A 13059-nucleotide genomic window follows, 5' to 3' on the forward strand; every position below is an offset into this window, starting at 1 on the left:
AAATTAAAATTCGAAAATTTTTTCTAAAGCCTCCAGGGGACTTCGTTTTCGCACGAAAAAATTTTATGTGCCCTTATTGCATCCGGACCCACAATTGTTTGGGTTTCTGAGTACGACGAATAACCGTTCATAGAATTTTGGAATCTTGAAAAAATGTGGTCTTAAAAATTTTGAAAACGTGCTCACTTTTTGAATTTTGATCCAAAATAGCTGGTTAACGAACTTGTTGTTTGTTTTTAGGCCTTAAAAAAGTGTGCCAAAGCAGAATACAATCTGATCAATTTTTTTAAAGTTATCGTGCCTACAGAAATTTTACATAAAACCAATACCTTCTGATTAGATGAGAATGTAAAAAAAGTTGTCAAATAAAAGATTTGAACTAGCGACAGCCTGGTCCTTAGATAGGCCCTTCACCACTGGACCAGTGACGCAGGCTGAAAAGAGCAGCGCGTGACTCGCTAGATATTTGGCAGCCCCGGTGATCGTGAATTTCATAAGCTCATAATTTTTAAACAAGGGCCCACTTACAAAGAAGCCGGAACGCGTCTAATTAATGAAAAGAGACATTTCGGGTTCCAATCCTGTACAAAACGTAGTTTTATACACGATTATAACCCGAAATATCTTTTTTTATCAAAATGAATAATCGTGAAAGCATTACATCTATTATGTGTCTAATTATTTTTGACATACTATCCATTTATGATAATTTAATCAAAAAGTCAATGCTTCAGAGGTGGCATTTCCCCTTTTAAGTTCAAAAGTGTCAAATGAATACCATCAGTATCTATGATATCGTCCTCAGCGTGGCGTCGTAGCTTTAGGGATAAGGCTCGGGATAAGGCGTGCGATTTGAAGTAAGCGGTGCGTGCGTTCGATTCTCGGCGATTGTGGATAATTTAAGGAAGTGCGTTTCTAATTAGTTATAAGTAAAATACGTCTTCCCTATTCAAAGTCAGCGATAGTTTAGTTTAGAATAATGTATGTAGAATATAGTTAACAATTAATGTCAATAAAAATATGAGTAAACGGAAGAGTATGTTTCAGAGGTTAAAGGAGATGAAAATTCTTTAGATTTTAACTTCTGGGAAACAAATGTGTTTTGTATTTGAATAAATATTTTTCGTCTTTGATTCAGAAACGATAGCATCGCACTATAGAATTGATAGCATGATATTATCAATTTATAGGACATATCTTTTGCTTCACATTTCACTGTAGTTAACTTTATAATATTTTATTTCAATAAAGAAAATAAGAAACAATAGCTTATGATTTTGAATTGATTATACATATATGCATTTCACCGAGCGTGAAAGCACCGCTTGATGCTTCAAACCACTATTTCATTGATTCAGAAGTATTATTTTCTTAGTGTAGACTGCTCCGCTTTTGTTTGTTCACGCCTGACTACTTGCCTGAGTGACAGCCGCAGATCCCGTGCAACCCGCGCAGCACCTGTTACACCTACATGCCGCGCTGCGTCAATTCTCGGAAAGGTTATAGAAGGGAGGGCTATTGAAGATTTTCACTGTAATGACAAAAAATAAATTGGGATCTCTTCATATATTCTATAATCTCTTTATTCAAAATAAGCTGTATTATATCCATGGTAAAATACTCTTTCAGCCTCAACAAATATATCTTATAATTACAATAAACAAAAGATGAGTGATGCGTTGACCGAATTTATTTAAAATCAGGCAGGTTCTAGGCTTAAAGACGCGGAATCTTTCATGGACGAAATATTAGGGTTTAGAGGAAATTAGGCGATACATACATTTTCTATTTGAAAAAAAATCATTTTCTTATATTCTGTTAGTGTTTATTGTCTTCTTTAGAAATTGACAAGGAAACTTAAAAAATGTTTTAAATTAACAAATTGGTCGCGCTTTTTCTGAAAATATTAAAATTAGATTTTTTTCGTGAATCTAATTTTTTAATTTACCTAATTTTCTCTAGAAAAAACAACATGTTTCGTCCCCGAGAGATTCTACAACTTCAAGTGTAGAACCTGGCTGATTTGAAATGGATGTGCTCTCTCTTTTTTTTAAAAAACTTTTCAGTAACAAAATGTCTTCTTTTATATCAGAAGATGCTTTTCCTCGAAAAGATTTAACTGACTCTCAATTTCAACAAAATGAATGTCCAAAGTCAATGAGAATGCTAGATTTTAAAGTTTTTCTGGGTTATAAAAAACCCTGTTAAGGTATGGAAAATTAAAAAAACTCTTTTATATATTTGGCAGGTACTAAAAATAATTAAATACAATCGTATAAAATATTCGCGATTAATCTATTTTAATAAAGATAGCTAGAGTCGGAGTAATAGTTTACTGTGACGGCGTGGGGTTTCATAATAAAATTTCTCTATTAAAACACAATCACTTATGATCTTCCTCTTACATCAATCAATTAATATTAATTTATGATAGTATTCCAGGGGTTTGGGCACCGTAGAACTAAACACACGGAATAGAGTTTGAGCACTTTATTTCTAAGACACGGTCGGAGTAGAACTGACGCCGCGAGCCTAGGCGTTACATGCAGAGGGCTCGATTAAGGGCTAGTTTAAGGGTAGTAGTGGGACAAAGGCCCATCTAACATAGTGTATAGTCAGTGAGGCAACGGTACATCTCACACCTCCCTTTGTAGATTTTTTTACTCCGAAAAGCATTACTTTTTCGGACGAGTGCGTGGCTTAATCTCTCTCGCGCTTATTGTATTTAAAGCTTCAATCCAAGTGGAATCTGGGAATGCTGTTGTATAAGTGACAGTTTGAGGCACATTTGACGTTGTGACATTATTATTTACGCAGAAAATTTGCATGCAAATTTTTGGTAAGCAACCTCTAATTAATTTGAGGATGCCACATTTGTATAAAGCAATCAGTGAAACGAACACAATTCAGGCGTAACCTAAGTATGCTCAAACATCGCTTATTCTTTCGGCCCAATTTTTGTTTCAACGCGCATTTTTTATTTTAGTTAGAGCATTTTCTATATCGTCTAGGGTTTGACTGGATTCTCTAATATTTTCAGATTTTACATATTTTTGGAGATGTATGAGTCTCTCTTTTAACAAGTCGAGATCAAGCAACTATGCTGGGTCAGTGCGCAAATGTAACGCTCTAATCGACTAGTCGCTATCTATAACAGCGGTACTGGCGCGTTCCAGTGAATCTAGTAAAATCTAGTATATCAACCGTAAATATTTTGGAAACAGGAGCCAACCTTAAAATTGAATTCTCATTTTACTCCATAAATATTAGAATTACATATTTTTTAAATCATTAGGGCCTATTCCTGCATTGAATCAAATTTTTATTCGAGGTGAAAAATTGCTTAATTTGAATAGCTTTTATGTGGGACGTTTTTTTTTCAAATGCTGGGGTTAGAATAAAAAAACACCTTATACAAAAACTATTGGAATTAGCCAGTGTTCTATTCCGAATAAAGATTTAATAGAAAAGAGGACTAAGCCCTGATTATCTAGAAAATATGTAATTCTAGTATTTATGGAGTAAAATGAGAAAATCTAGTTTTGAAGTTGGGTCTTGATTCCAATGCCCTTACGTCGAAACAGGATCTGGAAAAATTCAAACTGCGTGGTCGCGAAACGAAAAGTATTCACACTGAATGGCGGCCTGGCAAACATCTGATTCTTGCAATCCGGTTCGGGTCATTGTTGCCAAATTTTTTGCTAGCAGTTTAGAAATTGTATTGCATAATGAAAATTGAGTCCTGTTGGTAGCACTGCGTAATATTTAAGGTTAGGAAAATATGTCATTTTAATGTAGATGAGTACTGGATACATGTCACACGAAAAGGAAAATTACTTTCCTAGAAAACCTAACGATAAAATGTCTATTCAGCAATCATTTTTTATATTAGCTTTGTCTTTCATTCAATAGTTTACCAATAAGCAATGTATAGTGTGTCAGATCAATCGATATTCAGTGATGAATTAAATTAACAAATCTGCGCTATGAGACAGCACTTACAACACAGGCAACTTTATTTCTTCTATTTCCTTTGATTTGAGCACTGCAATAAATGTAATTTGTTATCTTTTATTAATTGGTTTTTAAATGACGCCTTCTTTCTCAACGTCCAAAAAGAAGTACTTTTTAGAGTCAAGCTAGATTTTAGACGGAATTTTTATTTTAATATGATGTGAAATTCTGGCTAGCGACATTTGTGGGTCTACACAGAACTGCGTGATGGATTCTTCTATCCAGTAGGTATAGATAGCGCCAAAAGAGCGCCAATCTAATTTGACCGGAACAGACAGCCACGAATAATCCAGTAGTGGCGCTAGAATAATTCCAGTCTGCCAGGAATTTTTCCACACGGGACGTTTTTGTCGTACGGTAGTATAATTTCTTTAGTATACCTTATTTCCCTGTATTCGCTCTTTAAGGGACTAATTTCCATGATTGTACCTTCGGTGCTTAGAATACAACTTTCGGTATTAGTTATTTTTTGCGATGATACTAAATTAAAATGCTCATCAGAATTTTCACAAAGTACATGTAGAGTTGTTGGTTTCTTGGGAATGACAATATACGAATTCACTTGCTTTAACTATATACAAGCAATTTCGTTGATCCTAAACGGGGAAAACTGGCAATATTCTTCACTAAGTTTTTTAATACTACTTCTAATTATTAAATTCCTAGAGAAATTGGTTTCGGAAATTAAGTGTATCGGCTGCAATATCTTACATACGTAAATTTTGTTCATTCTTTTACAATTATTGATATTCTGTTCGTCGCTAGGTACATATAAAGTCCTCTGATCATTTAGTAAGATATAATCATGTTCGGGAATTACTGTTAGGAATGTACCCTAGATTTTTTGGGTATAGGGATCAGATTGCTTAATATACTTATACTGACTTGAGAAATACTTCAAATATTCTGGAAATTCTCATCTTTAAGTGGTATCTGATATTTTACGTTTTTGTGTTGTTCAAAATCATGTAAACCAATTAGAAATGTCCCTGGAGTCAATATCTGGGGATGTATGATACCATGCTTCCCATAATTTATTGAGTCGATAAAAAGGTTTATGTAAGCGCTCAGCTCTTGCAATGACAATGTGCAAATGGTTATTTGGTTATTTATAATTATACTTTGAGTATTAGTGTTTGTTTGGTTAATCATTTTATTTAAATGTTCTACGTTTGTTTTACTGTGTTCGCCGAGTACCTGAACGTCGTGGGAAGCCGAGTTTAGAATTATTTTAATAATTTTGGTCTGTTTTGATATGCTTGTGGCGAGCACTTTGTTATCTGTGTAAAGTTTATATAATTCGTTATTAATTTACTCTAAATCTTTTTCTTCTAAAGTACCAAAGATTGTTTTAGAGATGCTACCTACAAAGTTGAAAAATCCCGTTTTGGTGCGGCGAGTTTCTAAGAGCTGGTTCAAGATTCTTTTATTAACGCCTAGACGATCGATTTGAATTTTCAGTATCTTTAATTTAAACTGCTCAATACAGGCGTGGCACATCTGGTTGGCATTTTGATCGGCGTTATAGAGGTCGGTGAAGCGTTGCTCAATTTGCGAGGGATCGACAGAAACGACTAGATGCCAGATGGTATGATCTAGTTTAGCATGACCAATATCTTCTGCTTAAACGGTGGTATCGTTGAGTGGTGTAAATATTATCTTTCCGAAAGCAGATAGGATGAGGAGCAGGATTATCATCAATCTGCAAATCAGTAGTAAAATGGTTTTAATTGATTAATTTGAACCTGCACTCTTTCACTGTCTAGTAGTATTGTATCATTATTGTTGTTTCCAATTTAGATTATTGTGACAGGGCCTAACCAATCAGCATCTAGCTTGGACGTTTTGCGATTATTAAAAGTTAGGACCATGTCTCCGATATCAAATATGGTTTGGGGGATAACTATGTGTTTGTCTTGAATCTCTTTGTATTTCTGTTTTTGTTTCTCTATTTTTTGTTTAGCTTTACTGATGTATTTCTCGTGCCGTTCTCTCCATAGCGAGACTTACTCCGATTATTTTTAACTTGTCGTAGTTGATAACACGTAAGAAATGTTCACCTTACGTCCAAACGTTAATTCAAACGGTTTAAATCCTATCCCCTCATGTACTGAGGTATTGTAACCCATGGTAATTAACTTTAAATTTTCGTCCCAATCATTTTGATTTTCTTCCATTGTAGTTTTAATAACATCTTTTACTACTGCAAAGTTCTTTCTAAACTTCCGTTACTTTGCGGGTGAAAGTTACTCTATTTTATATGCTTGATTTTAAAAAGGTTTTCCAAATTCAACATTAGTTCCGACACAAAATTACTACCCTGGACAGTAAGTATGTGTTTTGGCGAAGCGAAGATGTAAATATGATGATCCAGGAGCACAGTGATAATTGACTCAGATATCGTCTCTTTCAGAGGTATGAGCATCAGGTATTTTTTCAACTGGTCCTGTAATGATAAAATGTACTGGTGGTGTTTTTGAGTGATGAGTATCGGGTCAATGATATCCATGGCTATTTTTTCATTAGGCTCGAAAGGCATATCGAGTATTGGGTTTTGTGAAATTAACTCTTACATAAAAAAAACAATATCCTGTAATGAAAACACGTATTGAAAAAAAGTCGATATCTACATAGATGGAACTTACTTATAAAATAGTAACATGGTACTTTTAAGTACCGCCGCAATGTATATCATTTTCCAGTCTATGTGTGTATATTTAAAAAATATAATTTACCTTTTTCGATGAACATTTGAATGCCTTTAATTAACTTCCAGCGCGACAATTAGGTCTATCAAGCTAGCACCTCTACAAACGAAATTTCCGAATTTCTTTATATCGGAACTTAGAGCTTTTTTGGGATCTTGAACGCAGCAACAACCAGTTTCTAAAAACCACCCCTACTAAAAACAAAAACTACCTCCTATTTAAAAACTCAAATTCGGAAAAAAACAAAAAACACCAGATTTCTGACTTATTTTGGGCCTCCTAATGCATGCAAAAATCAAAAACCTACCCCATTTCCAAAAAACCACATACTTGTGGAAAATAAAATCTGCGAAACACAAAATGCACCAGATTTTGGGTTTATTTGGGGCTCTCGAATGCACAAAAAAAAGTTCAGAAAAACTACCGCGATGTACTAAAACACCAACCCATTGGGAAAATTTTTAACCTCGATATTGGCACATTTGAAGAGCCCAAAAGTTAGAGACTCCATTGGTACTGAAAAATTCCGAAAAAGATTAATTTTGCACAATTTCATATCTATGAGATAGAGAGGGGTTGATTTTAGACGTTAAGGGATGGAGCCCAAAAATTGGAGTGGGTATACTTGAGAAGTCTAAAAATCAGAGACTTCTTTGACAATGGAAAATTAGTAAAAAATTAAATTTTTATAATTTTATATCTACGTGGTACAGAGGGCTTGATGTTAGATGTCAAGAGTTACAGCCAAAAATCGGAGAGGGTATTATCGAGAAGCCAAAAAATCAAAGATCCCATTGACACTGGAAAATACCTTAAAAAGATTATTTTTTGGCAAAGTTATATCTGCGTGGTAGAGCGGGGTTGATTTTAGACGTTAAGGTTTGTTGCCAAAAAATTGGAGTGGGGATTTCCGAGGATCCGAAAAATCAGATAGTCTACGGGCACTGGACAATTCTCAAAAAGATTATTCTTTTACAAATTTATATCGACGTGGTAGAGGGGGGTTGATTTTAGACGTTAAGGGTTGGAGCCAAAAAATTGGACTGGGTATTTCCGCGAAGACGAAAAATCAGAGACTCCATTGACACTGGAAAATTCTCAAAAAGATAATTTTTTACAAAGTTATATCGACGTGGTACAGGGAGGTTGATTTTATACGTTAAGGGTTGTAGCCAAAAAATTGGAGTGTGTATTTTCGAGGAGACCACAAATCAGAGAGTCCATTGACACTGGAAAATTCTCAAAAAGATTATTTCTTAGACTTTTATATCTACGTGGTAGAGAGGGGTTGATTTTAGACGTTAAGGGTTGGGGTCAAAAAATTGGAAAGGTATTTTCGAGGAGCTCAAATATCGGAGATTCCATTGACACTGGAAAATTCTCAAAAAGAATATTAATTTACAATTTTATATAGACGTGGTAGAGGGAGGTTGATTTTAGACGTTAATCGTTGAAGCCAAAAAATCGGAGAAGTTATTTCTGAAGAGCTGAAAAAGGCCGAGACTCTAGTAACCCTGTAAAATTTTAAAAAGATTATTTTTGGACAAAGTCAAGATTGCCTGTTAAGGACATGCGATACTTACAGCTTCCCCGGCCTTTTTTCCACAAAAATCAAAATTTTTTAAACTGAATTCGGAGATGCTATAAAATATCATAACGGATGTCCCCGGACTCTTTTCTGAGGGATAATAACAAAAACAATTTACTGGGCTACATAAAAATTTTATGCATATGCATTATTTTGAGGTTACGTCGTTTTTCATTTCTGCCTTTCCGATAATCTGGAAATTATTGATGAAACAAGCTTTTTTGATTGCCTACAAAGAAGGTTAGTTCCGGGAGATTAGTTACTATGTTTATTTGTAAGTCCAAATATTTCATCCGAAAATATTGTGTAGTTTGGAATTCACGCTCGGGTGAATTGTAACACACATAACCTCGAAATATACACGCACGTTGTTAGCAATATCAAAATTTTTTTGATAAAAAAACACAAAAAAGTGTGCGGGGACGTCCGTTAGCATGTTCGCTATCATTTTCCAGATTTTGAAGGCAAAATATTTCTTATCATGGGAAAAAGCCGGGGAATCTAACACTGAAAAATCGATACTATTTCCTAAGCGCTATGCAAATTAATCATATTTTGCTAAATTAAAACTTTTTTGAATTAACCCACAAAAAAGTGTGTGGGGATGTCCGTTAGCATTTTCGCTATCATTTCCAAAATTTTGAAGGCAAAATATTTATTATTCTAGAAAAAAAAGCCGAGGGTACCTAAAACTGGCAAAATCGACAATTTTCTAAGTGTCACATGCCCTTAAGATGTGGCTGCCTTTTAACTTTAAGGCTTAAAGCCCAAAAATCGGTTCTGGTATTTTTGATGAGCCTAAAAATGTTGAGACTCTACGCGGGATAAGTGTCAAGTCCCTTCACGGCACTACTTCTTGATTTTATTTTGCTTTGGCGCAGGATTAACATCTCGGAACCGTTGCTTTCAAGGCATAGGTCTACAAGTTCCATTAATCCCTCTCTACCACGTAGATATAAAATTGTAAAAATATAATCTTTTTACCAATTTTCCATGCTCAATGGATTGCTGATTTTTAGGCTTCTCGAAGATACCCACTCCGATTTTTGGGCTCCAGCCTTTAACCCTTCGAGTACAAACCTATTTTTTCAAACATCTCCTACACACTGGGTCAACCTGAACCTGTTCACTTCTTGATTGTCTATAAGTTCACAACTACTAAAAATTGTTAACAAAATTTAGAGGTATACTTTCAAATATGATAAAGCAATTTATAAGTATTATAAGTGTCTTTAAAATCTTTAAGATACTAAAAAAAAAACGCGAAAAAAATATTTTTGCAAACAATAAAGTTTTATGAAAAAAAATCACTACTTTTTGAATTTTTAATATTTTTAGTTAAGAATTTATGTGAATACTCTCAAAGAATGCCTAAATAATAAAAAAAATGGTACCACTATGTTCCTTCAAAAAAAGTATTTATTTCGTGTACTGATAAAGGTCATCTGTAAAATATAAAAAATAGTGATTCCTTCACATAAATGAGTGAATAAATTTTTTTAAATTATAAAAAATAAAATTTTTGCATAAAGATGTAGTTACTTATACTTACTCATAACCATCACAATCGTTGCACATATACGCAAAATGGTCATCGCACATTGGTCGCTAGCAAGATGGACACTGTACCTTTATCTTTCTGTCTACTTTGTAAGCACAAAGTTGACATCTTACTCTTTTCTCTAGTTGTGATCGTGTGCCCTTGCACGAACTTTAAAAAAAGTTTTTGGTATTTTTTTCACTGATAAACGTTTATAATGAATGGAAACGAAAAATCCAAATTTTAGTAAATTCGACGTTAAGTACACACATGGGTCGCCATGACCCTGCTTCGATTTCAAACGCTTCTCAACGAAGACAGATAATTTAGCACGCTACAGAAACTGTCTAGAACTGTCTTCAAGATATTGAACTGTACTTATAAGGCTACGGTACTGCAATTCTTTTAAACACCTGAGTGTTATTTTTGGTCAAATTCGGCGACAGGATCAATATAACCCAGTGTGTACTAATAGGGTTAACGTCTAAAATCAACCCCTCTCTACCTCGTAGAAATGAAATTGTAAAAATTTATCTATTTTGAAATTTTCCAGTATCAATGAAGTCTCTAATTTTTAAACAAGGAGGTGGTTTTTGAAAATGCAGCAGGCTTTGGATTTTTGCGTGCATTCAGAAGCCCAAAATAAGCCAAAAATCTGGTGTTTTTTGTTTTTTCCGAATTTGAGTTTTTAAATAGGGGGTAGTTTTATTTTTAGTCGGGGTGATTTTCAGAAATTGGTTGTTTTTGCGTTCAAGATCCCAAAAAAGCTCTAAAGTCTGATACAAAGAAATTTGGGAACTTCGTTTGTAGAGGTGCTAGCTTGATATACCTAATTGTCACGCTGAAAGTTAATTAAAGGCATTAAAAGGTGCATCGAAAAAGGTAAATGATATTTTTTGAATATACACACATAGACTAGAAAATGATATACATTGCGGCGGTTATTGTTGCAATGAATAGGGGTGAAAAATAATTACGCTTAAAAGTACCATGTTACTATTTTATAAGTAAGTTCCATCTATGTAGATATCGACTTTTTTCAATGCGTGTTTTCATTGCAGGATATTGTTTTTTTATATAAGAGTGAATTTTATAAAAGCGATTGATATGACATTTTTTGACTTCAGTCTTGTATTCAGATACAAATACGGGGGTTGTTTTTGTAACGATTAGGCATGAACAATAATTTTGCTACTTAGTTATGCCTTAAAAATATCGTGTTTATAGTTTACAAGGGTTTTTTTCATCTAGATGTTTTCATTGTTTAAAATACGTTTGTGCAGCACAGGGGGTTTTTTTAAATAAGGGTTGCTTTTACAAATTGATGCAAAATCCTGTTATACAAAACAAGAATCCAACGACCAAATTTGGACCACAACGAATAAACAAAAACCAAAAAAACTCTATTGTAATCTGAAAAAAACCAAAAAAACAAAAAAATAAAATAAAATTTTAGGAAAAAAATAAAAAAGAGTAACCGTGTGATAATAACTAAGGCAAAACAAATGATAGAAATAGTAAAAGATGTTGAATGAAATATACAAAAAATTCCTATTTTGGATTAGCAGGATTTCCGAAACAAGGTTTTACACTTGTCAAAGAGCTTTGTTGAGAAAAGTAATTTGCATATCAGTTATATTGATGGTAGAATTTCTAAAGGTTTCATGATGACGAAAGAGTTTCTCAGAAGCAACCTGATGTGGTTTGCATGAATGCTGATAAAGGCAGTATTACTGTTCGCATGAAAAAATCGAATTATATCAGTGATATGGAGAATTTGCTTTCTCATAATGTTAATTTTGAATTATTGCATGAAAATCCGTTAAAAAAATTAAAAAGAGATACTTTGAAGATGCTTGACAATTGGAGAAAGAAAGGACTTCTGGGAAAGGATATAAGATGGACTGATATTAACACTGAAGACACAGTTCTTGCAAGATGTTATGGGTTGAGAAAGATTCACAGAGATGGCTATCCCTTAAGAATAGTTATTTCAACTATTAATACCCCCACCAAATTTTTAGAACAAAATTTTAATTTGATTCTCAAGGACTCAATCACAACTTCTAAATACAATGTCAAAAATAGCTGGGAATTTCAAAAAAGTATCATTCAAAAAAGGGTTCCGGATGACCATTTCATGATTTCTTTGGATCTTATTGCAATGTTTCCGACTATACCCCTTGGATTAGTTAAAAAGGAAATTTTAAATAGATGGACTAATATAAAAACCCGTACTCGTCTATGTCAAAAAGATTTTATTGAAGGGATATTTTTTATTATGGAGTCAACTTATTTTAAATTTAATGGATCTTTCTATAGACAGAAGTCTGGTACTCCCATAGGTTCAGTCATTTCTCCGATTTTAGCAAAACTAGTGATGGAAGATTTGGAGGTTTTTCTTTTTGGGAAATTAGATTTTGTTTTGCCTTATTATTTTCGGTTTGTCGACGATACCTTATTATGTGTTCCTCTGGAAAAGTTACAGATTGTCATTGATACTTTTAACAGTTTTCATCCAAAATTTCAGTTCACTCATGAAATAGAACAGGATTATAAAATCAGTTTTTTGGAGATAGAAGTAATTAACGGTTGGAATGGTAATATTATTACCAATTGGTACAGAAAAAGTACATATTCAGGTAGAATTTTAAATTTCCTTTCTGCTCATCCCTTTTAAAACAAAACTGTAGTAATTAAAAACTTAGTTGACAGAGCTTTAGGTTTGTCCCATTGTTCATTTCACACAAGAAATTTGAATATTGTTAGGAATATCCTTTTTCTGAATCATTATCCAAAAAAGTTAATTGAGAAACATTTTGTAATTAGAGTTCAACAAATCAAAAACAAAGACATTAATAATTTGCTTGTAGATAATCAGAAAGAGTTAAAGGAATATAGTTCGTTTTAATACTTTTTTTCTTCCATTTGTTGGTCAAATTTCTAAAACTATTGAACTCATGTTAAAAAAAATTAAAATTCATACTATTTTCCGCATTCCATTTAAAATGGATTCTGTGATAAATTTTTGCAAGGATCCTTTGGATAATTATGAAAAGGGTGGTGTTGTCTATAAGATCACTTGCAGGATCTGTGGGATGAATTAAGTGGGACAGACTGGCAGACTTCTTAATACTAGGATAGAGGAGCACAAAAGTGATGTTCGTTTGGGACGCTGTTATAAGAGTGTTCTTGCCAGACATACAAAG

General features: G+C 33.5%; 2 protein-coding genes across 4 annotated transcripts in view; one reads left to right on the forward strand and one right to left on the reverse strand.

Annotated features, from left to right (window-relative positions):
- The window catches only part of LOC117173179 (histone deacetylase HDAC1-like), a 151579-nt gene that overhangs the window by 37388 nt on the left and 101132 nt on the right, over positions 1 to 13059 (forward strand). The window lies entirely within an intron of this gene.
- LOC117173180 overlaps positions 1 to 13059 on the reverse strand; it is a 263371-nt gene that overhangs the window by 11302 nt on the left and 239010 nt on the right. Inside the window, exon 5 of one of the 2 annotated variants that reach the window (XR_004467132.1) lies at positions 5463 to 5716. The exons of the other annotated variant lie outside the window; for it this stretch is intronic. The gene's annotated coding sequence lies outside the window, so the exon portion shown is untranslated. Of the gene's footprint in view, positions 1 to 5462; positions 5717 to 13059 lie in introns of those variants that run through there. 2 annotated transcript variants of the gene reach the window in all.

This window comes from Belonocnema kinseyi, chromosome 5 (assembly GCF_010883055.1).
Source record: "Belonocnema kinseyi isolate 2016_QV_RU_SX_M_011 chromosome 5, B_treatae_v1, whole genome shotgun sequence".
In the NCBI taxonomy this organism is placed as follows: Eukaryota; Metazoa; Arthropoda; class Insecta; order Hymenoptera; family Cynipidae; genus Belonocnema; species Belonocnema kinseyi.